This window comes from Plecotus auritus (assembly GCF_963455305.1).
Source record: "Plecotus auritus genome assembly, chromosome: 6".
NCBI lineage: Eukaryota > Metazoa > Chordata > Mammalia > Chiroptera > Vespertilionidae > Plecotus > Plecotus auritus.
The window spans coordinates 121411761-121437242 of NC_137773.1; the positions used below are offsets into that span (position 1 = coordinate 121411761).

Sequence of the window (25482 nt, forward strand, 5' to 3'; positions counted from 1 at the left end):
CCATTCTGGGAATAATTGAAGATTTAGGCAGGACCAGAAGATGGAGTTGTAGATAGAATTATAGAACTTGAGGAGGTATGGTAAATGTTTGCACAGATGCCTGGCTTATTGCATTCTCCTGATGGATGAAGGGATACGTTATCTTCTGTGTTTGCTTAAATGAAAAGCTTTCAGTGGATATTAGTTTGTCTTGCTATTTAAAAAATGTGAAGTTTGCCAACCAAAATCTTTTCGGAATAAAGGCAAATATAAAGAGTTTGAAAAATCCTTACTCATTTTTAAAAACTGAGGTTTTCAAGATTTTTAAGAGATAGAATGACTAATAGAAATGTGTGGGTGTTGGCAGGAAGGTGGGAATTGCCAATTACCAAGAGCAATGGATGGTCAGTCATGAACCTCTGCGGTCTCCAGAGCTGAGTGTTAATTACACGGCTGGTTTGCGGGCATGTTGTGCAGGACTAGGTTTGCACTAACAATCCGTCCCTGCTGTCCCTTGAGCAGGTTCTCACTGTGGTCATCTCGGGCCAACGGTCAGGATGCTGCAGATCTCCTCCCTGAAGCCTGCCGTTGGCCCTTGTCCCCCAGCACTCAACTCCAGACACTTAGAAGATGAGACTTCCATGTTGAGAGTCAGACTAGGGCAGGACAGTGGAGAGCTTACAGGGAGGACTGAGCAGAGAAGCATCCAAACAGCAATACTGCTCTAGTTTTATTTATTATGTATGTGTGTATGTATTTTTAACCAACAAAGGATATTTTTTTCCATTGATTTTTAGGGAGAGTGGAAGGGAACCTGCAACTGAGGCATGTGCTCTTGCGCTCTTGACCAGAATTGAACCCGTGACCCTTTGGTTCGAGGGATTGTTGGGGATGGGCAATGCTCTAACAACTGAGACACACTGGCCAGGGCTGCCCTAATATTTTTTAAAGAACAAATATTGACTTAAAAAAAGTTCCAGAGTATTTGACTTAGAGCAGAGCCTGGTGTGTATGGATGGTGTTCTCTGCCAGCTGGGAATGGCAGGTCAGTGTTATCATAGCAGTTTGCATTATATCATAAGGACGATGATGCCACCAGTCACAGTACAGGATCACAGTCACATTACAGGAGCAGCTTTGTGGAAGCCCACTGGTAACGTGAGAGTTCTAAAAATAATAGTAAAATCAGAGTTATAAAAAGTAAAGGTCCCCTTAATTATCCTTCCAACCCATATATACACTGAGTGGCCAGATTATTATGATCTCTGAACACATAATAATCTGGCCACTCAGTGTATATCCTATGTAATAAAAGGCTAATATGCAAATTGTCCCCTCTACCAGGAGTTTGACCAGCAGGCAGGCCAGCCAACCACCCATGTCCCCTACCCCTGGCCAGGCTGGCCGGACCCTACCTATGCACGAATTCATGCACTGGGCCTCTAATACACACACACACACACACACACACACACACACACACACACACACTGAGTGGCCAGATTATTATGCGTTCAGAGATCATAATAATCTGGCCACTCAGTGTATATTTATTGTTGACAATATTACAGATGTCCTCTATTCTCCCCACCTCCAACTCATTTCTAACCCTTCCTCCCCAGACATTATTAAGAGTTTGGCTAATATCATTCCAACACATATTTAATTTCTTTATCCTTTATTATGTACCTTTGATGAGTTTTTGAAAAAATCTTTATTGTTGAAAGTATTACAGATGTCCCCTTATTTTTCCCCCATTGTCCCCCTCCACCAGTTCCTGACCCACCCCAGACCTTTACCACCCTATTGTCTGTGTCCATAGGTAATACATATATGCATATAAGATCTTTAGTTAATCTCTTTTCGCGTCCCCCCATACCCCTTCCCTCTGAGATTTGTCAGTCTGTTCCATGTTTCCATGCCTCTGGTTCTATTTTATTCATTAGTTCATTTTGTTCATCAGATTCCTTGTTCATTTATTTTGATTTTTAGATTCAATTGTTGATAGATATGTATTCATTTCCATTTTATTATTCATGTTTTAAATCTCTTTTCTCCTCCTCCTCCTCCTCCTCCTCCTCCTCCTCCTCCTCCTCCTCCTCCTCCTTCTTCTTCTTCTTCTTCTTCTTCTTCTTCCTCCCCCTCCCCCTCCCCCTCCTCCTTCTCCTCCTCCCCGCCCCCTCCTCCTCTTCTTAAAGAATATTAATGAATACTCAAAGAATAATCTTCTTAAAGAATACCTTTTTCCTGTCTGTGAAGCTCTTTATCTGACCTTCATATCTAAATGATAGCATTGCTGGGTAAAGTATTCTTGGTTGTAGGTTCTTGCTACTCATCACTTTGAATATTTCTTGCCACTCCCTTCTAGCCTACCAAGTTTCTTTTGAGAAATCAGCTGACAATTGTGTGAGTGCTCCCTTGTAGGTAACTATTTTTCCTCTGCTGCTTTTAAGATTCTCTTAATCTTTGGCATTTTAATTATGATGTGCCTTGGTGTGGGCCTCTTTGAGTTCCTCTTGTTTTGGACTCTCTATTCTTCCTTGACTTTAAGTCTATTTCTTTCACCAGGTAGAGGAAGTTTTCTGTCATTATTTCTTCAAATAGGTTTTCAATATCTTGCTCTCTGTCTTCCCCTTCTGGCACCTCCATAGTGCAAATGTTGCTATGCTTGCAGTTGTCCCAGAAGCTCCTTATACTATCTTCATATTTTTTAAATTCTTTTTTCTTTCTGGTATTCTGATTGGGTATCTTTTGCTTCCTCATATTCCAAATTATTGATTTGATACTCGGAATCCTCTATTTTATTGTTGAATTCATGTAAATTATTCTTTATTTCAGTTAGTGTATGCTTAATTTCTGACTGGTCCTTTTTCCTGTCTTTGAAATTCTCACTAAGATTCTTGAAAGCCTCACTTCAAGTTCTTAGAAGCTCTCATTAAGATCCTTGAGTAACATTATAACCATTTTTTTGAACTTTGTATCCAGTAGTTTGCTTGCTTCCATTTTCTGGAGATTTCTTCCATCCTTTCATTTGTGACATGTTTCTTTGTCTCTACATTTTGGCTGCTTCCTTGTGTTTGTTTCTATGTATTAGGTAGAGCTGCTATGTCTTCTGGAATTGGTAGAGTGGCCTTGTGTAGTAGGTGTCCTGTAGGGCCCAGTGACTCAGCTCTCCACCTCCCTCCCTGGTGACCTGAGCTGGGTATTCTAGTTGTGCCCCTGTGTGGACTGTGTGCACAGTCTTGTAGTTGAGCCTTGATTACTGTTGGTGTCACTGGGAGGAATTCACCCCCAGGCCAATTGGCTGTGAAGACAAGCTGTGACTACAGTGGAAGAGATGCTGGGCAGGAGACACTCTATGGAAAAGGAATTGCTACAGTGAGGCATTGGTGCTCACTGAGTCTTCCCCTTGAGTGTGTCACTTGTGGATGTGTAGAGTTGTAATCTGGTATGGTCTGAAGCTGTCCACTGGGTGCACTGGCTCTGGGGCCTCCTGGAAGGTACAGAGTCAGCCACTGCCTGGGGCCACCAGGCAGTAGCTTTAGAGAGATATGTAGATGTCTGCTACTTGTATTGGGCTTGGAAGTGCTTAAGTGAGGCCCCACTGTGAAGCAAGGCAAGCTGCTGCTAGTGCCAGGTCTTGGGCCTTTTATTGATAAGTTTGGGGCATGCTGACACCAGTTGCTTCTTGTTTGAGAGATTTTAGGAATGTCTGAAGCCTGAGCCAGGACAGGCCATTTGTGTGGAAAAGCTGCTGCAAACATCTTGGGTGGGGCTGAAAATTGGGTGGGACTGGATTTCTGGGGAATCACCAGGCAGAGTGAACAGTGTGGACTGTACCCCTGGAAACTCAGATATGGGTGCAAGTCAGCTCTTTGACGTGGGAGGTCTCAGCATAGGAACAACGACCCCTGTGAGCACTCCCATCTGGGAGAATGCAGTCCCCAAGTTCCTGGGCCAATGCCAGGAATTTTAGTTCCACCCCATATGTCACTGCATCCCCCAAAGATGCCACCTGGTGCTGGAGCTCAGAGGAAGCAAGTGGGACCATGTAAGTTTGTGTACCAGCCCTTAAGAGGAACTGCCTGGGACTCCAGCAACCTCAGTGTCACTCAGCTACAATTCCCGCTGGTTTCTACAGCCCGAAGTTATGGGGACTTTTCTTCCCAGCTCTCAAACCATGGGCTTGGGGTCTGGTGTGGGGATAGGACCCCTTGCTCTTCACGTGAAGTCTCCACAGCTGAGATATTCCTCCCAATTAAAAAAATGCTACACATGGGTATTGGACCAGCTAGTTCCATGCCTTCACTCCTCCTACCATTCTCGATGTACTTTTCTAGTTGTAGGACTTCCATTTAGCCAGTTTTCAGGTGGTTCTGAATGATGGTTGTTCTGTATTTTAGTTGTAATTTTGATGTGGTTGTGGGAGGTGACAAGTATCAGCATTTTCCTACTCCACCATTTTTATTCTCCTTCCACACATATTTAAAATATTTAATATACACATGTCTCAAAGAAATCCAAAGGGGAAGAATGGATTGATGGTGTCTGCTGGACCTTCTCTAACCATTTGAAGGCGATTTGTCATTGCTCTCTGATCAACAGAAGTAGGAAGCACAGCTGGCAGGAGGGTTCCTTTTTCTCCACATCCTCTTTAGCACTTGCTGTTTGTTGATTCTGACAGGTCTGAGGTGGTATCTCATTGTGATTTTAATTTTCATCTCTCTGATGATTAGTGATATTGAGCATCTTTTCATGTTTCTATTGGCCATCGTATGTCCTCTTTGGAGAAGTGTCTATTCAGGTCAGAGGGTATGTTTTAGAGTGTCAGGCTGCTTTGGTAATGCATCCAGAAAATGGGGAGCTGCTGACAATCTCTTTCATCATTATGTTCTCTTGGAATTAAGAGATATGAACTCCAGAACAGGTCAGGCCCTGAACATTGTAAACAAGCTTATGAGTCCCAACAGAACTTTCTGTGATGGGGGAAATACTCTAAAATGTGTGCTATCCACTGTGGTAGCCACTGTTCCATCTGTGGCTGTTGAGTAGTTGAAACTGATAGTGATCAAGGAACGAATTTTAACTTTTATTTAATTTTAATTAATTTAGCTTTAAATTTAAATAGTCATGTGTGCATAGTGGCTACCATCTCCGACATTGTGGGTGGAAAGTATACACCATCATAGAGGCACAGCTGCTATCTAACTTCAGTCCGAAAGTGTTTCAGAAAGTGGCTTGTGGAAAGTTGGAAGTGTATGTGTTTTGTTCAGTGAAAGGCCCAAGAGTCTCTAACTGAAAATAGAGAAATAATCTAATAATCTAATGAGAACAAAGACAGCGTCCTTACGATTGATCAGAGACTGTGCTCTGCCCTGGCCAGGCTGCCTGATGGCACTGCGCAGTACCCAGGCCCGTCTTTGTAACGTGAATTGATGGCTATGTAAATACAGCCATTAACCTGAAGCGCCTCAGACAGCTCCTTGGGCGCTGCGGTTTTCTTGCCCTTGAAAATGCTGGTTGATGGATGCCAAGGTATTAAAAGATTTTTTCTTTTCCTCTAACTCATTGAAGAAAAGTACCTTCCAAGTTATAGGCCAAAGGAGCCAGTGAAGTCAAGGGCCCCGGGGTGTAAGTACTGTGGCAGGGCTTTGGGCTCCCATTCTTGTACAGAGGTATTTGGAAGGTTCGCTCTTGATTAGGAGAAACGGGAGCCTGTGTATTTGGAGGTGTCTCTTATTTTAAAGAATACACAAATGGAGTTGTACTTTGAAAGCACTGATTAAAGGAGGTTTGTGGAAAACCTGCTTTTAAAGCAAATGGTGTTTTATAATTCTGGAATTTTATATTTTAAAATGGTGCACCTTGCCATTAAAATAACACATTTTCTATCTTTTCTCAAAATGCAGTTTTAGAAGTGGGTTGAGTGGGGATGTGGAGGCAGGCTAAAGATGTACGATTCCTGTGTTGAAAATGCGTTGGGTAGTAGGAGAAGCGGAAGTGGTATTATAGGAGGGTTTCTGGTAGGCGGATTTTCTCCCCAATGTCCTCTGAGTCTCTCCCCTGTCACTCCCATGATCACACTGGCCATTTCTGGTTCCATAGAGCCCTGAAAACCCCTTCCTTCGTCAGTGGCTGTGTACTTGATGCTCCATTCCTTGGAGCATGGGTCCTCTGTTTGGTTTTTCTTTTTTCTTTTGGTTGCCTCTTCTCATCCTAAAGTCTCAAATGTTACCTTGAGTATATGTATCCTTCACCTACTCGGGCAGCAGTGATCTGGCCTCCTATGAAGCACTGGTGGGAGTTTCCCATTGCTGACAACGTGGAAATGCTTTGAAAACTGCAGCTCAGTGTATACATGTGTGCTGCAATTATTCCTGAGGTTCTGCCAACGTGTAGTGATCTTCCATAAGGCTGGGCATCAGTGTGAAAACACAGAGGTGGGAATTTGGAGTTTGAGCTGCCTTATATGATCCTAGGGAAAATGCCATCATTTCTCTGAGCTTTCATTCTCCCTCATTGACACTCAGGGGTGGAAGGCTCTGATTCTGCTTGGGGGTTTGGACAAGATAGAAACGCCCATTGTTTTATAATTAAAATTCACAGAAAACAAAACTTGAAAATTCAAACCACAGACCATCTCAGTCTCATAAGTGCCGTTGAGGTATTGTTTACATCTGAAATATGTTATGTTCACATGATGAGGGAGCGTGATGAGGAAGTATTATGTGAACTGACCTATCAGAGAGAACTGTTCAATCTGAGAGGTCCATTTAGTGAGGAATGGGACCTTCCAGGATGTTGCAGTGGAATCTTCTGGGAGGTTTCCCGCGGTGATGGAAGACACCATGTTGGAGAATCTACCTTTCTTTCATCTTTGCTGGTCCATCTCTGTACAAAGTGGATATACACATACAGGGTTGTGGGAGAGATGCTAGAGATCCTTCCCATTCCTTCATAATGGAACCCTGATTTCTAGCCAAGCACATACTGCACAGAATCAGGACTGGGTTTTACAACCTCTCTGGCCCTAGGGTGGCCATGTGAGATATATGTAAGAGGTGTTGGGTAGTATTTCTGGGGAGTTTTCCTAAAATTGAGGGTGGAGCCCTCTTTAGATCTCTTAAGTCCTGGAATGTGACATGACAGTTGGTGCTTCAGCACCTGTATTGGACTATGAGATGCCCCTGAGGATGAAAGGCAGATGGGAAGAAGGCAGAGCAGAAAGATGGAAGCAGCCTGAGGCCCCGTGTGGAGCTGAAGTACCTCCTTGCCTGCCTACCACTAGACTTAATTTTTTTTTAAAAGAGCAAGCCAATTCGTGTTGACACCATTATTTTGTAGGTGATTGCTACATGCAGTGAGGTGAAATGATACAGGTGGAATGCAGAGACAAATGAGGTTAGGACCTTATCCTTAATGAGTTTCTATTGCAGTAGAAGGATTTATAGTCTGTCAGTTGGAATGCTCCTTTGGGTTATGTGTAGACATAACCTGAGTGTTGGGAAGCAAACTCGACAGCACATTTGGAATTGGAGGTATGAGTACTACACAGATAGATGCTGGGGGCCATTCCTGGGAGGCTCAAACAGAGGTATTCTGTGGTCCAGGGGCAAGAAGTGGAGAAAACTGCCCAGGTTAGTAAAAGCCACCAGAGAATTCTTCAAATTGCCAGTATTGACGTTAGTTGCAACTTATTCTCAAATAAATTGAAGTCTTTTTCGTTTGATGTGTTTTGACAGGAAATGTATATTTACTGCCTGAAATGACCCCAATTGCTGAGCTCTGAACCAGTGTTTCATAAATGATTAACATTATTCAGAGCCAATAGAAGCCTCCCAGCTGCTCTTCAGCAGCCTTCCACAAGAAAGAATTTCTTATAATTGCAACGTATTTACCCAATTTCCAAAAGTACACATCTTCCCTGGTAGGTTTTGAACTTGTCTGTCAAAAATAGTTATTGCTTCTGAAGATAGAGAAATAGTTACATAAAATCTAAGGAGATGAACAGATAAATTCAGTATATTTTGGTCAATTTAATATTTATTGAATGAAGATAGAACTTTCTCATAAGTTTCTTCCTCTATATATTTCTCAAGTGCCTATTTTGCATAAGGCGGTGGGCTGTGTATGATTCTTAATTCTAATATGGATTTCATATTCAGTGAGCTTTCTGTCTTATAGGGGAGATTCAGCTGCAATGGATAGAGGAGGAACGATGTTCCATGTGGAGGAAATAAGCCTATTGAAAGTTCAGAGGTGGGGAAATTCATTTTCCATCCCCACTTGACAGTTAAACTTTCTCCTTAGCTAGTTAGAACTCCAGTTATTTTCTACTGCTACCTTTCCAATCATAGCCTAAATCATAGCCTAAATGTTTATCTTTAAAGACACACTAGTGATGTAACCTAACCAAAAACACATAAAAAAACAAAACAAAACACTGGAGGTTTGGCTGCCTGCCACAACAAATGCCAAACTTGTGAGGCAGGTGATGGTGCAAAAGGAAAGAGGTTTATTCAGGTCCCACAAGAGAATGGTGGTCTCCTCTCTCAAAGGCCATCATTCCTGCTCAAACCTGGGTTCTTATAGGGATTGAGTGAGGGGGCTTATTTTCTACCCAATTATCTTGTTAGCTTCCAGTGTGCTCAGGCACCTTGCTAGCTTTTGGTGCACCCGGGTCCTGTCCATTCATTTTCTAGCTTTTGGCTGCTCAGTATAAGAAACTCCCTGGTGCCATCTTGGCCAATGGGGTAGACTCCTGGGAGCCCCGACTCCAGGGTAACAGTGGGTTGAAAATAGAGGAGGATTCTACAATTGGTTGATTGTAAGCAAGGCCTAACTTAAGTTCAGAATAAACATTCCAGAAAAAAAAAGGACAATTTTACCATGTGATACAGGAACTAACTCATGATGGTTCATGATTGTGTTGTCTTCTGTGGCAAGGACCTCCTGATCAGGCTGAGTTGCCAGTGGGTCAGTGTGCAGAACTTGTACACATGCTGTGTGCTTTGTAAAGGCAGAATTTACAGCTAAGGGGCTAATCATGGTGGGTATTTGAGAACAGCCTCTCAGAGAGGATTAGGAGAGTAAGGTGACTTTATGACAAGACAGGATTTATCTGCTAGAGCTAATCAGCAGACTTTTCTGTAAATGGCCATGTGGCAAATATTTTAGGCTTTGCCGAAACCGGTTTGGCTCAGTGGATAGAGCGTCGGCCTGTGGACTGAAGGGTCCCGGGTTCGATTCCGGTCAAGGGTATGTACCTTGGTTGCGGGCACATCCCCAGTGGGAGGTGTGCAGGAGGCAGCTGATCGATGTTTCTCTCTCATCGATGTTTCTAGCTCTCTATCCCTCTCCCTTCCTCTCTGTAAAAAATCAATAAAATATATATTTGAAAAAAAAAAATTTAGGCTTTGTGGGCCACATGGTCTCTGTTAGAACTACTCACCTCTGCTGCTGCCACAAGAAAAGAGCCAGAGACAACCCATAAAGGAAGGTGCAGGGTGTGCTCCAATGGCCTGTGGTTTGTGGACATTGAAATTTGAATTTCATATAATTTTCATGTATCAAGAAATACTATCCTTTTGATTTCCCTCAAACATTTAAAAATGTAGAAACTATTTTTAGGTTATAGGTTAGCTGGCTACCCTGTGCCCTCTGTTCTTGTCCCTGCCGGCCAGTGTTGTTTTGCAGCTCCCTTGGGCCACCAAAAGGAGGCAGAACTGGGTGGCTTTTAGAAAGTGGGGTCTGGAGTCACTTATCTTGGCTTCAGCCCTCACTCTCTGTGCAACCCTGGGCCAATAACGGGAGCTTTTTCAGGTGTGCTCATCAGTAAGCGGGAAACTGCCAGGTAAGCATTAGACGGGAAATGCTGTATAGCATACCACACAGTGCTCAGTATAGGAAGTTGCCATTAGATACAAGCAGCCATTGCATTTATCACTTACTAGAGGCCCAGTGCACAAAATTAATGCACTGGTAGGGGCCCCTAGCAGCTGCTGGCTGCTGGCCGGGGCCTCCTTCCCTTCCCCAGGCCGGTCCACCCCCTGGTCGAACTCCTGGATGAACTCCTGGTTGAGGGGACAATTTGCATGCTACGCTTTTATTTTATAGGATTTTGGTGGTTCTTACTCAAAATGAGTGTCATTAGGCAATTGAAAAATCACTGAGCACCTGAAAGTCTTCCCATGTTAATTTCTCTAGGGCAGACAGTTCCTTAATAACTCAAGTGCTGATCTCTAAGAGTATAATCTGGCTGGGGACATATTTTGGGGGCAAGGCTCCTTCTCTAAGGGCTCTCAATCTCATCTTTCCCAGCAGCCTCCTGCACTAGGGACCTATGCAAATACCTGGAACCCGCAAAGTGAGATCCACAGTGGTTTAACATCCACCCAGAGAAAAACATAGGAGAACCCACAGGCTTTTCCTTTGATTTTGTTCATCTCTAGTGGCTTCCTGAAGCCTGGAGCAGGTATTTTTAGGGCTCCCCAATTTTTAGGCTGTAACAGAAGAACAGCTGAGTTTGATCTCTGGGTCTAAAAAGAACAGCCATGAGTCTGAGAGCACTTGAACCGGAGCCAGCAGCACCTGGGTCCTCTGGTTCCCAGCTGACCCCGTTATCCACTCTCTGAGTGCAGAGCGCGCACGCAAGTAAGAGTGGATTTAGGGCATGCTGCTTGCTGGCTGGGCCCAAATGCTTTGAAAATGCAGCGATGGTGAGGAGGGAAACCAGGGGTGTTCATTGTGCAGAAAAAAACCAACCACCCAATATAGTGTTGCTCACCCCACATCGCATTAATGCTACCGTTTTGCATTTAATTAGTGGCTAGTAGTTAGCCAGGCATCAAACATTCTGGCTGTGTCCTTCATCACGAGGTCCCTGCCCCCTTTCTTTCTTTTGATGTGCGATTCTGCCAGCAAACAAAAAGCCCGATTCCATGGGGCTGCTGAAGGTGGAAGGGGATTTTGGTTTGCAGGTCTTTCCCCGTTTCATGATTAAAGGGGCCCTGGCAGGTGTAGACAAGGAAATTGGCTCATCTGCTCTTTAGGAGTGGGCTTCTCTTTAATGTCACCGGAAGTGGGAAACAGACAACAGGGTAAATAATGGGATAGAGGTGCGGAAAGCTCTGAGCCCAGACCCAAAGAACCAGAGAAGGATCAGCGACTCGCTCGAATGTGGTGGATGAAACATTGATCCAAGGGGCTTAGGAGAGGAGGTGGGGCCTCCGAGGCTTGGCTTGGAGAATAGAATGACCACACAGCACTCGTGGACTGGCAATCTGGGCACAGAGCCTCTGCCTGGTAACAAGCACTTTCCTGCTAATAGGGCCCTGAGCAGAGGCAGCCCACCCGCTGACCCGCAGCCCAGCACACATACCCTCCACCGGAGGCTTGCGGTGCTGCATTTTTCTGTTTACTGAGGTAAATTAAGCAATCTCCCCTCTCTATGTCCTACCTGCTATCCCAGGATTACAAGTGAACTTGTATTTTGCGTGTCTTCTGTTTATTGGTTTCTGGTTTATTTATAAGCCGTGCAGTGGCTGGTGGTGTTCAGCACATATCTGTTGAACTAATAATTAGTTTTGGGGATTCTGCTGTGCTGGAGACATGCTCTCACTTAGGCGATCCCTCTCTGAAGGTCTAGTTTCCAGTTCTGGTTGTGGTGTGTGTGCGTGAGTATGTGTGTGTGTATGCACGTGCATGTGTATGCACCTCTGTGTATGCATGTGTGTGCATTTTTATGTGTATGTGTGTCCTCATGTATGCACGTGTGTGTATGTATGTGCATATGTGTGTGTGTGTGTGTGTGTGTGTGTGTGTGTGACTTTAGGCAAATCAGTTAGCCTCTGTCCCAGCTTCTGTTCCTCCATCTGTAGAGCAGGGTTGACCACACCCACCCTCTGGGAGGCTGTTGGGTATAAGTGAGCCAGCATGGGCACCTTGTCCAGCACAGTGCCCACCATGCAATGTCTCTGTTAGTGTCTCTCTCTTTACCCTTGTAACCAAGGTCCACGGGGAATGTAAATCTTTTAAATAACACTTGGTTCTAATTAGATAGCATCTTTTAATTGTTGATGTTTTGTCTTGAAAAGATGATAGAGACAGGAGAAAGCAGTTGAGAAGTCTCCCAATGCAGTCTCCTATAGGGAGAAATGGATTATGGGGGATTAATCTTCACGGTTCACATTATCGATTGGTGTGGCATAATTGCTCTCCTCTTGAATATCGGCCGCAACTGCACTCAGCAGCAAGCTGCTCAGAATGGGAACAGGACCCTTACCCTGTTCGGGCTGCAGTTACTGAAATGTGAATTCAGCAGAGGAAAAAGAGAGTGTCTGACCCTCTTGTTGGGAATGCAAAATTAAAATGGACAAATATTTTAGACAAAAACGATCCTCAAATTATTTTTACATGCTTAGCAATTTAATAGGAAGTAAGAGTTGATATCTATATATATAAAAGCGCAAGCGACCATTATGACTGGTCGCTATGATGCGCACTGAAAACCAGGGGGCAGATGCTCAACCTAGGAGCTTCCCCCTGGTGGTCAGTGTGCTCCCACAGCCAACCTCCCATGGCTGGCCAACCTCCCCGGTCCCTCCCCCAAGATTGGGTGAGACAGCCCCGATCGCTGGCCAGGCCAAGGGACTCCACCTGTGCATGAATTTGTGAACTGGGCCTCTAGTTTATCAATAAGTGCTAAGCAATGTGTCACCCTTTTAATGATGCCTTTTTAAGACAAACCTCTGAGGTTGGGATGATAGCTCTGATCACATAGGACTTGGTGCTGAATTAGTGTGTAAAAGAAAAATCATATATGGTCAGAATTGCTCCCTGAAAGATCCCATGAAGTATTTGTGTGCACAGCCCTGTGAAAGAATCCTCATCCCCAGGGCCTGGGCATCACTGAGCTACTCCACAGGAAGGAACAAAGGAGCGCTTACATGCAGGAGTCCCGCATTCAGATTTGTTGAATAAATGAATGTTGAATGAATTCTGCTGATAACTGACCAGGTTCTATAGAGTGGATGACTAGTTGAGAATTCTTAAGTATTTCTCTGGCTTAAAGTGTTGCTTGCTTCTCTTTTAATATTAAGCCTCTTTAACCTAAATCTACCCTACTAGATTTGTTATTTCGAGGTTTAAATGCCATTGTGGAGACAGACTGGATCCTGGTTAAATTCTAAAGTGAGTTTGTATGTTAGATGTGCCTCTAATGATTCTATTGAAGTATCAGTGGCCTCATCTATAATAATAAAAGTGTAATATGCTAATTAGACCAGATGTCCTTCTGGATGTCCTTCAGGACAACCTTCCGGACGAAGCTGGAGCTGCGAGGGAAGCCTGGGTCCCGGGTGCTTGCCGGTGGCCAGAGGGAAGCCTGGTCCTGGGTGCCAGAGGGAAGCTGGTGCCGGCAGCTGGGGAAGGAAGGCCTACTCTTGCATGAATTTCATGCATTGGGCCTCTAGTTTTCATAGAAGAGAAGCTGGAGTATGCTGACTTGCTAAGGTCACTGTCACAGACAGGCACCAGGGTGGCTCTGCATGATCCCCCCTCCTAGAGTTCATACCTCTGTGGAATGGTCTCCCCTTGAGTGTGGGCTGATTATGGGTGGGTTCTGACCTGCTTCTGACCAGTGGAATACAGCAAAGGCGGTGGCATGTCATGTGTGATCACTTCCTTATGTAAACACTACTTGCTAGCAGGCTTGCTTGCTCTAGGGCAGTGGTCGGCAAACCGTGGCTCACGAGCCACATGTGGCTCTTTGGCCCCTGATTGTGGCTCTTCCACAAAATACCACGGCCTGGGTGAGTCTATTTTGAAGAAGTAGCGTTAGAAGTTTAAGTTTAAAAAATTTGGCTCTCAAAAGAAATTTCAATCATTGTACTATTGATATTTGGCTCTGTTGACTAATGAGTTTGCTGACCACTGCTCTAGGGCTCTTCTTTTTTTTTGGTGTTTTTTGGTTTGTTTGTTAATCTTCACCTGAGGATATTTTTCCATTGGCTTTTAGAGAGAGTGGAAGGGAGGGGGAGAGAGAGAGAGAAACATTGATGTGAGAGAGACACATTGATTGGTTGCCTTCTCACATGCCCTGACCAGGGCCAGGATGGACCCTGAAGCTGAGGCATGTGCCCTTGACCAGAATCGAGCCCAGGACCTGTCAGTCCTCGGGCCAACGCTCTATCCACTGAGCCAAACTGGGTAGGGCTAGGGGCTCTTCTTAAAGGCTTGGAGACTTGAGTGGGCATGCTGAGGAAACAGGTGTGGCAGGGAATGCAGGTGACCTCTAGGGACTGGGCCAGCTCTGCTGAGAGCCAGCACTCCCCCCAGAGCTCACAGCACTGCCACCACAAGGATGAAGGTCTGCATGTGGCCAACAGCCATGCCAGTCTTCTCTTCAGGCTGCTATCCTCCCAGTTACTTCCACTATTTGGCATGTGCTGCCTAGTGCAGTAGCCAGAAGTAGCCACAGAAGTTTAAATTGATTAGAATTAAATAAATCTAGAAATGTAGTTCCTCAGCCATATGAGTCATGTATGAGAAGCTCAGCAGGCATGTGTGGGTGGGAGGGCCTGGGGACTGTGGGTCAGGGCTGGGCCAGCATCCTAGTCACAGATGCTGAGCGAACCCTGGTGTGTCCATGTCATCATTAAATTGAACTGAACAATGTAATAGCCTTCATTCTAGTGGAACTGTTTCAGAGCATAACTGAACAATCCCTTCTAGTACTAAGTAATATACTTTCATTAATAAAACATAAAGTCAAAGTAACCTTTTGAGCAGCCATATTGTATTCCTTCTTTTAAATTCAAAGATAGTTAAGATGTTTACAAGCATGTTTTTCTCCGTGTGCTGCCAGAGAGCAGTGTCTCCTCAAACCTCCACTCTCCCACTTTTGTTTATAGACCAAAGCTTAATATTTTGCATTTACCACCAGAGAATTCATTTTGTTACCTTTTGGTGGATTTGGTCCCTTTATTGGAACTTTTTCAATTTTGCTTCTGACATGTCAAAATTGTTTTTCTTTCTAGCTTCAGGTCATCCCCAAATTTGAGTGGAATGCTGGCAACATCAGCATCCAAGTTATTGATAAGAAGATGAACAGGCGGGGCTCTGGGCAGAGCCTGGTGCCTACCACTGGAGGCTTACACTCTAAATGGACTTAGCTAAAATTAATTAGCACTTTGGAAGGAAAACTTGTCCTGGGTATTTCAGCCTACTTATTTTCATTATGGCTAGCTGATATTTCTTTTTATTTTTGCATCAGAATGTGAAAAATTGAGAATATCTTGCTAAATTTCAGATTTTATGATCATAATGGCCCACATCAGTGAGCCTGAAGAAAGGGAATGAGCATTGCCTGCTATGAATTATTCTTGGTGACTTTGTACTGATTCCGAGTAATCACTGCTGCCCCCATGTTCATAATGACAGTCTAAGATTTTTTCCCCTGTGCAAGCTTGGCAGTTCCTATGGATTTCTGATGGGCAAAACCTCTATTTTCATCCCTTCTCCAGGATTTTTCAGAGTTTGCTAACGTTCTTGCCACCTCACCTCGTGCCATCAGTAGCAGGGGCTAAACTCATCCGGCGGGAGCCTTGGACTCATTTCGAGGCAAGTGCCCTGGCAGCTGAGCACGGATTGGGGATCTCAATTCCTGCCGCAGTGGCTCCCTGACCCTTCCTGGAAGTGTCTCATCCCTCAGACAGAACAGGGGCACAGCGGGGGCTGAGTAATCCGCTTGCTGTCACCGCTCCATCACAGCACCCTCTCTGCGCAGGAGACCTTTGTCTTCTTGTTCTCCTTGCCCTGAGCACAACAATAATAGCCTTTTGTAGTTCTGCAGGTTTCTGCTGGGCTCAGCTCATTCTAGCCCTTGCCTTCCTGACACTCATGTCATGCTGAAGGCTCTGCATTTGAGGATCCAGGCGTCCATTCTGCAAAGCCGGCTGTGAAGGAGCCGCTGGAGAGGAAGCCGCTGGAGAGGAAGCCGCTGTGCTGAGAGCTGCGCTTGGTGCATATCTTGGCCTCCACCTTCTGCTCGGAGGGTGCGCGTTGGTTTCTTTGACAACTTTGGGTCTTAGAGGAGGATCAGTTTCTCGAAACCTTCTCTCCCTTGCCTCTTCTCTTCGCTAAAACAGCTTTATCGAGACCCTTTTACGGTCGGTGGAACACACCGTGGGAATGGGTTTTCAAATGGCAGAGGGTTCTGAACAAGATTCGGGGGCCTCTCTGCAGGCACCGTGGCCGGGAGTCAGCTGGGCCACGGATTTGACAGAGCCCTGGAGCTTGTGGTGAAGAGGACTCTGGAATCTGGCCCTTGCTGGTTCAAACCCCAGCTTCCCTGCTTTTTGGCTTTATGGCCGTGGCCAAATTGTTAACCTTGCTGTGTCTGAATTCCCACTAAGAGGTTCCTGCCTCAGAAGGCTGTTGCAAGACTTGTATGAGTTAATTCATGTAACAAGTGTTCAGCATAGTTGATGCTAAATAAAAGCTCTCTAATAGCAATGATGATTATTTGCATACTGAGTCTCTCCAGGCTAAAGGCCCCAGATAATTGAAATTAAAGGGCAGTCAGCTGGCAAGATCTTCAATTCTAATGCCCAGGGAGGGACATGTGAAATCAATACCGGCTTTTCTCTTACGCCAATCAATGTATCATCGTCCAGGACACGAGAAAGGAACGGAGCTGCAGCACTCCCTGGCGTTTTGAGGAAGGACACTGGTTTTTGGCGGAGCATGGAGCCTGCGCCCTATATCATACCTGGCCTGCTGTGCACACAGAACATCTCACTTCTCATGTGCCTGTGCCACTTGCCCCTCGTCAGCTCTTCCTCCGACATGGGATGACACTGTGGTTTACTTTTGTTTTGTCCTTTTCAAAATGCCCTGGGACTGCAGGCAGTTGGGGGTTTTTACTTTGGTTAACACTGTTAACTTCCAAGTTCAATGATCTGTGGATGAAAATGTGGTGAGAAAAAAGGAAAGAAATCCTTTGGCTTAGTTAGAAGTTGGCTTGAAGAGAGGGCCCTATGCATTGTACAGACCCGTCCCCATCTGGAAACAAACCCCATATTCCGCTTACTCCCTGCTGATGGCAGCTCTGGTTCTACCGAATGTTCCCCCCACCGCAACCCCCCCGGCCCCAGGGGTGCGGCACTGCCAGCTGGCTTCTTGGCCCCTCAGGGCCATTGCAAATGTGTTCCCTCTTTAACAGCTCTTCCTCACATGTCCCACAGCAGGCCCCTTCTCACCATTCAGGGGCCGATTTAAAGCAATACTTCCCGATGCCCCTTGCTAAGTCATCCCCTCTCCCTCTTCCCTTTCCGCATCCCTCTTTCTCCTGTTAGTTCTTTTTTTCAGTATCTCGAATACGCATTTGTCAGCTGGCTGCCGTCAGGTGCAGGTGGGCAGGGAGGGACCTTGCTGTCCTGTCCATCGCTGTGTCCTAGCGCCGAGCACAGAGCTGGGGCTCAGGAATAGTTGGTGAGTGAGTGAATTTTAAAACTCAGGGCAAGCCACTCCAGAAAAGTTCACATATTTTGTTTGCCCTGGGTAGCAGGTGCCTGTGGCACTTCGAGTCATGTCTCTCAGTCTCCCACAGCTGCAAGGACCATTCTGAATAAGTCCCAGGGTTAACTTGGGGGTGGGGGGGGGCGGGGAGGCTGGGGGTCCAGCATGAGGCAGCAGCTCCAGCTGCCCAGTTCTGCCCCTGGCGCCGTGGTGTAGAGCAAGGGCAGCCCAGAGGACCTGGGCTTCTTGTCTTTGCTGGAAACTGATGAGCACATGCTTTCCCCGCCTTCCCTTCAGTGGACAATTCTGTGAGCCCCTCTCTATGTTTCTTGGGAGGCCCTGGTGGAGTCCCATGGCCCCCTCGGCTGTGGCTCACGGCAGAGACCTCGGTCAGGCACCCCGACATCCTGGTCTCTGGCTGTGCTGCAGGAGGACCCACCCAGGAGCCTCGGTCATGGCGACCACTTCACTGGTTGTTGCCTGCCCTTCGTCAGAGCCTGCATGGACGTGTGTGGTATGACTTGGGAGCCCTTTATGAACCTCTTTATTAACCGTTTCCTGCTTATGTATTCTATCTTTTTTGGGATGACCAGGGACTCTTGCCCTGAACTTCTGACCCCTGTTATCCTAAGGATCTTTGAAAGGCAGGTCCCTTTTCTTGCTGAGCCATTGCTGGCCTCAGCCTCCGGCCTCTCTCTTGCAGACATGATTGCGCAATCTGTCTTGCTGTTGCTTTCCTGGGCTGAGGGCATTCTCAGCCCTGGCTCTCAGATTGCAGGAACTCGCAGAGGTGCTGGCTTTGAAGTAGACTTTCTATGGGGCAATGAGGCCATCTCCTTGCTTGCAAGTCGGAATACGTTATAGGTAGTGGCTGTGAGAAGGACTGGAAGCAATGGTGCTTTCCGTATAGGGCAGTGGTTGGCAAACTCGTTAGTCAGCAGAGCGGCAAACCGTGGCTCGCGAGCCGAGCCGCAGTTTGCCGACCACTGGTATAGGGAAACCTGTGTTTTGTTTGGTTTTTCTTTAGCATTCCAAAATTGTTCTGCAGCTGTTTTCTGGTGCTTTTGTGATTGGTCTATACCTCACACCGAAGTCATCACATCATCTGTCAGTTCTCTTCCAAACTGCCTGTGTCAGAACCAGCAGAACTGATGAACCAATGGTCCGGCTTACACAGGGTGGGAGGGGCAGAGGGAGAAGGCTGGCGTGACAGTGCACATGAAGGCCAGCTCCTAGCATGTGGCTCCTTTAACCTCTTCTGTGCCATGGCCCCATGCCTTAGGTGGAGCTAGTGGGTCTTGTCTCAGAATAATGTTTTGCTACACCCAAGAGTAAGTGTAGAGGATGAAAAAGGAAGCCAGCTACTGAAATGGAGTGGTCAGAACACTAAGACAATTTGCAGCGTAGAACCTGTGTTTCTATATTGACACACTGAACAGCAGATCCATGAATGGAATCACTGTGAGGCTGAAGTATCACAAACAGTACTGTGACCGGAAAATACCAGTGGTTTCTAATTTTGACCAAGTCACAGGAACTCCAGAACAGCCTGTGGTTTGTCACTGACACTTACCATGGAAGGAAAGGATACGTTTCTAATGGAGGTCAGTGAAAATAAATATGCCAGTTTTGTTCTCATCCCAGTGCAGGGACTCCTGAGTGTACGTGTCCAGGAAGCCCAGATTTGGAATCTGTTCTCAGGGTGGCAGTTGTTACGGGGGTGCTGGCGGTCTTGTTACAGGTGGGGGGACCCTCTGCTCGAGCATTTGCTTCATGAGAGATGCTCGGCCAATGTTGGTTGGAGGAAGCGCTGCTAGCACCGTGCTTGCCCTTACCACATACCAGATAAATGTTACAGATGGGGTGAGGATGCTGGGATGTTGTCTCTCAGGAGTCCTGCCTCTGCTTTTTTTTTGTTGTTGTTCTTTCATCTCTTATAGAAATGACCATTGATTGGGAGAAGCAATGATGTCTGAAATTACTTATTAGATTGCAAGTACTTTGCAAAGTGATTTTACTGACTTGGTTTGCTGGGTTTCTCGAGTAGGGTCTGTTTGTGGATGACTCCTTTGCATAATGTGACAAGAACAAGCCTGCTTTTTGTTTTGACATCAGGTGTTTGGGCCCAGTAAGGTTCTCATTTCCATATACAAATATATGTGCACACGAGGTAAATATCCTAGAAGAGAAAGCCCCAAAGACAAGAGTATAACTAGAGTTTGCATACACCAAGTGAATGGTGCAGGCATTGTCTGAAATAAAGTGGTGGGGGTAAAAGAGAGGGCGGGTGAATGCCCATGTTCAGCTGAGGAGAGGCGGTGCCGTGCAGTGGTTAGGGGGGCAAACCTGGAGCCTGGGTCCATGTTCGCTCTGCCACACGGGCGAGTCGCATCACTTCCCTGCATCCACGCTTCCTCCTCTGTGAATGCGTAGTGACTGCAGCTGCCTTAGAGCAGGTGGGCAGGATGAACTCTGTGATGCGGTCCAGAGCCAGACATGTGCATGGACTCTGGAGGTGCTGGAGGGTGCTGCTGGCCCTCATGATAGCTGCTCATATTAGCAGAGGTGCCATTTGCAAAGTCCTTCCTGGCACCCCAGAGTCGTTCATTGATTCAATAACTATCTATTGAATGCTTGATACATGCAGGCTCTGTGCTAAGGGCTACAGATGAAATGAGGTGCTAAGAGAAGACACCTGATCCTCACCCTTATGGAGCTTCAGGTCTTATGGGGAAGACCCACACATGTGAAACAATGCAATTGTGAAAAATCAAGAGAAAAATACTAAAACTTAGAGATTTTACTTAGTAGTTAAGAGAGCGTCTTTGAAGAGCTGATAGTTGTCTTGAGATATGAAGATTGAGCCAGAATTATTGGGTGGAGGATCAGAAGAATGTGTGTGCCTCTGAACAATAGGAATGGCATGTGCAAAGGCCCTGTGGCAGGAAGGTTATAAAGGACTGGAAAAAAGAAAGAGCTGGGTAATATTGGAATTTCATTGTTTTGGTTCCCTCTGGCACCAGTTACTGCAAATACTTTGGAAGTGATTATATGGTAGTGTCCCCTTATCTGCAGTTTGCTTTCCATAGTTTCAGTTGTCCACAGTCAAATATAGTGTGAAAATGTGAAATAGAAATTCCAGAAATAAACAATTCCTAAATTTTAAATTGCATGCTGTTCTGAGTGGTGTGATGAAATCTTGTGCTTTCCTGCTCCATTCTGCCCATGACGCGAATCATTCCTTCGTCCCATGTATCCATGCTGTATATGCTTCTTAGCTGGCACTAGTCACTTAGTAGCCATCTTGGTTTTCAGATGGCTGTCAAGATATTGTAGTGCTTGTGTTCAAGTCATCTTTATTTTACTAGTACTTCACAACAGCCTCAAAGTGTAAGAGTAGCGATGCTGACAATTTGGATATGCCAAAGAGGGATATGATTCCTTTAAATGAAAAGGCATGTACATAGAAACAATACACAGAGGGAGAACCAAGACAGTGGCGTAGGTTAACACTGGTACTCTCTGCCTCCCACAACCACTTCAAAATTACAACTAAAATACAGACCAACCATCATTCAGAACAGCCCGAAAGGTGGCTGAATGAAAGTCCTACAACTAGAGAAGTAAATAAGAAATCACATTGAGACTAGTAGGAGGGGCAAAGGGGCTCTGAGTGTAAAATCAATGATTTGGAATATGAGAAAGCAAAAACACCCAATCAGAAGACTAAAAAGAAAAAAGAATCCAAAAATATGAAGAGAGTTAAGGAGCCTCTGGGACAACTTCAATCATACCAATATTCGCATTATGGGGGTGCCAGAAGGGGAAGACAGAGAGCAAGATATTGAAAACCTATTTGAAGAAATAATGACAGAAAACTTCCCCTACCTGGTGAAAGAAATAGACTTAAAGACCAGAAAGCAGAGAGAGCCCCAAACATGAGGAATCAAAAAAGGCCCACACCTAGACATGTCATAATTAAAATGCCAAGGGTTAAAGACATAGAGAGAATCTTAAAAGCAGCAGGGGAAACACAGTTAGTTACTTACAATGGAACACCCATATGATTGTCAGCTGATTTCTCAAAAGAAACTTTGTAGGCCAGAGAGATGGCAAGAAATATTCAAAGTGATTAATAGCAAGAACCTCCAACCAAGATTACTTTACCCAGCAATGCTATCATTTAGATATGAGGGTCAGGTAAAGAGCTTCACAGACAAGAAAAGGGTATTTTTTAAGAAGAATATTCTTTAATAAGGGTATTCTTTAAGAAGCAGATGAAGAAAGAGGAGGAGGAGGAGGAGGAGGAGGAGGAGGAGGAGGAGGAGGAGGAGAAAGAAGAGGAGAAGGAAGAGGAGAAGAAGAAATAAAAAATATGAACAATAAAGCAGAAATGAATACACATCTATTGACAATTGAATCTAAAAATCAAAATAAATGAACAAGGAATCTAATGAACAGAATAAACTGATGAATAAAATAGAACCAGACTGATGAATCTCAGAGGGAAGAGAGTAGGCGGGGTGGGAAGAGATTAACCAAAGATCTTATATGCATATATGCATTACTTATGGTGCAGACAATAGCATTGTACAGGCCTGGGGCAGGGGGGTAAACAGCGACACCTGTAATACTCTCAACAATAAAGATTAAAAAAAATGCTTGTATGTATAAGGAAAAACACAGTATATATATGGTTCAGTACTATCCACGGTTTTAGGCATTCATTGGGGGTCTTGGAACATATTTCCTGCAGTTAAGGGGAGCTACTACTATTGTTTTCTCAGTAATGCAACCTCATCCTGTAGTTTTCTTATTCATGTATATTTTCTTGTTTGTCTCCCCGTGCTAGAATGTAAGCCCCAGGATATCTGGGACCTTGTCCATTGTTTGTCCATGCCCAGCACCCAACACAGGGCCTGATGCAGAAGAGTTGATAAAGGATAGTTGCTGAGGCTTAAAAAATGCCAGCAGAGTAAGTGGAAGCCACACTGTCATTCTCCCAGGACAAAACTGGAAATATAACTAAAATATAGAAAAACCATCCTTAAAAATCAATTGAAGACTAGCTGTAGACAACCCTGATAACCAAGAACGAGAAGTGGAGACCTCATAGAGACTGGTAGGAAGTTTAGAGATGTGAAAGGGCTCGCTAGGCACCCACATACAGCAGCAGAATGTCTGGAGGGATATCTCAGCTTTGGGGGGTTTCCACTAAGAACTCTGAGGACTAAACCCCAAGCTGGGCTCCCTAGCTCAGAGCACCAGAACTGAGAAACAGGCCCACACAACATCTGGCTGTGCAAAGCAGCAGGGTTGCTATCTGCCAGCCAGAGATGGCTGGGAATGCAGGCACCCTCTTAAAGGCCCAACTCACAGAATTTAGTGTATAGCCACTCACCTTGGGCTCTGGCAGAGGGAGTTCAGAGTGGACTGGAGCTGTGTTTGGAGAGTCCAGGGTTAGGGGCTCTGGGGTTGGAATTCAGAGGCCAAGTCCCCTGTTTTCCTGTGCTGAGTCATTTCCTTATGCTGCAGAGGACATCTTTCTCCTGTGGACCTTTGCTCTCCATGTGCTTTTTGCCTGGGAGGAAGGCAGTTGCTCCACCCTGTGGCCAATAGCCTGAGGCAAATCAAGTACAGGTAGTGATGGGTGTCTGGAAGCTTTGAGTCTTTGCCTGATTTCCTTCTGGGCCCAGAGCTAGGAAAAACAGAACTTGGTGCACATCTTGGTCCTTTACAAAGACACCCAGCCCCAGTAGAGGGAGCCACAAGCTGTGTATTGCTGATAGCTCCAAACAGGGTACTCAGGGTCAATCACAAATAGCGTCTGACATTGTCTTGTACTAGAGATTGGGAGGCGTGACAGATCTACCCAATACATAGACACAAACCAAAACAGGTAGCCCAAATGGAAGAAAAAAAACCACACACACAAAAAAACCCCAACAACAATACAACTCCAAATGAAAGAACAAGAGCATTCTCCAGAAGAAGAGCTAAACGAAGTGGAGATAAGAAATTTATCAGATATAGAATTCAGAATAATGATTGCAAAGATGCTCTTATAGCATGAAAAAAGATATATTAACTCTGAAAATAGACCAGTCAGAAATAAGGAATGACATAGCACTAATAAAGAACACATTCGAAGGAATACACAGCAGAATAGGTGAAGCTGAGGATTGGATCAGTGGATTAGAAGACAGGATAGAGCCTGGATGGTGTGGCTTAATGGTTGAGCATTGACCTATTAATCAGGAGGTCACGGTTCAATTCCAAGTCAGGGCAATTGCCTGGGCTGCAGGCTCGATCCCCACTGTGGGGCATGCAGGAGGCAGCTGATCAATGATTCACTCTTATAATTGATGTTTCTATGTCTTTCCCTCTCCCTTCCTCTCTAAAATCAATAAAAATATATTAACAAAAGAAGATGGGGTTCTCAATCAGAGAAGAAAAAAAAAACAATATAAAAAAATCAGGAGGACAGCTTAGGGGAGCTGTGGAACAATATGGAACTTAACAATATTTGCATTATAGGAGTGCCAGAAGGAGAAGAAAGTGAATAAGGGATAGAGAATGTGTTTGAAGAAATAATGGCAGAAAATTTCCCTAACCTGGTGAAGGAAAAACTCACACAAGTCCAGGAGTGGACTGGAGCTGTGTTTGGAGAGTCCAGGATTAGGGGCTCCGGGGTTGGAATTCAAAGGCCAATTCTCCTATTTTCCAGTGCTGAGTCATTTCCTCATGCTGCAGAGTCCCAAGGAAGAAGAGCCCAAACAGGCCCACACTGAGACACATAATAATTAAAATGCCAAAAATTAAAGTCAAAGAGAGCATCTTAAAGGCAGCAAGAAAAAAAGCAAATTGTTGCCTACAAAGGAGCTCCCATAAGGCTGTCATCTGATATTTCATCAGAAACTCTACAGGTCAGAAGGAAATGGCATGAAGCATTCAAGGTAATGAAAAGTAAGGATGTGAAACCAAGATTACTATACTCAGTAAGGCTATCATTCAAAAGAAATGGTGAAATAAAGAGCTTCCAGACAAAAAAAGGTTAAAGGAGTTTATTACCACCAAACCAGCACTGCAAAAAATGCTAAAGGGACTGTTGTAATGAGAAGAAATAGAGAGTGATAGAAATGTATGCATACAGAATTAAAATGGCAATAAATAAGTACCTATGAATAATAACCTTAAATGTAAATGGACTAAATTCTCCAATAAAAAGGCATAGATTAGCTGAATGGATAAAAAAACATGACCTAATTATATGCTGTCTACAAGAGACCCATCTTAGAACAAAAGACACACACAGAGTGAGAGTGAAGGGATGGGAAAAAATTTTCCATGCATATGGAAACAAATAAAAGCTGTAGTAGCAATACTCATATATGACAAAATAGACTTCAAATGCAATCCATCACAAGAAACAATAAAGGCCACTATATAAAACTAAAGGGATCGATCCAACAAGAGCCTATAACTCTGGTAAACATATATGCATCCTACATAGGAGCACCTACATATATAAAAATCTTCTGGAGGACTTTAAGGGAGAGATCAACAGCAATACAGTCATAGTAGGGGATTTTAACACCTTGCTGACTTCACTGGATAGATCTTACAGACAGAAAATTAACAAGGAAACAGTGACGCTAAATTACACAGTGGATCAGATGGGTTTAATTGACATTTTTGGAACTCTAGAGGCCTGATACACGAAATTCATGCAAGAGTAGGCCTTCCGTCCCCCAGCTGCTGGCACCAGCTTTCCTCTGACACCTGAGACCTGTGCTTCCCTCTGGTACCCAGGGACCTGGGCTTCCCTCTGGTCACCGGTAGTCACCTGGAACCCAGGCTTCCCTCTGGTTGACGGCAGGCACTCGGGACCTAGACTTCCCTTGCATCCCCAGCTTCATCTTGAAGGTCGTCCAGAAGGTCATCCAGAAGGACGTCTGGTCTAATTAGCATATTTCGCTTTTA

The 25482-nt window shown here is 45.0% G+C and overlaps 1 protein-coding gene across 3 annotated transcripts in view; it reads left to right on the forward strand.

Annotated features, from left to right (window-relative positions):
- TAFA4 (TAFA chemokine like family member 4) overlaps positions 1–25482 on the forward strand; it is a 170938-nt gene that overhangs the window by 13798 nt on the left and 131658 nt on the right. The window contains exon 1 of one of the 3 annotated variants that reach the window (XM_080673459.1): positions 19021–19103. The exons of the other annotated variants lie outside the window; for them this stretch is intronic. The gene's annotated coding sequence lies outside the window, so the exon portion shown is untranslated. Of the gene's footprint in view, positions 1–19020; positions 19104–25482 lie in introns of those variants that run through there. 3 annotated transcript variants of the gene reach the window in all.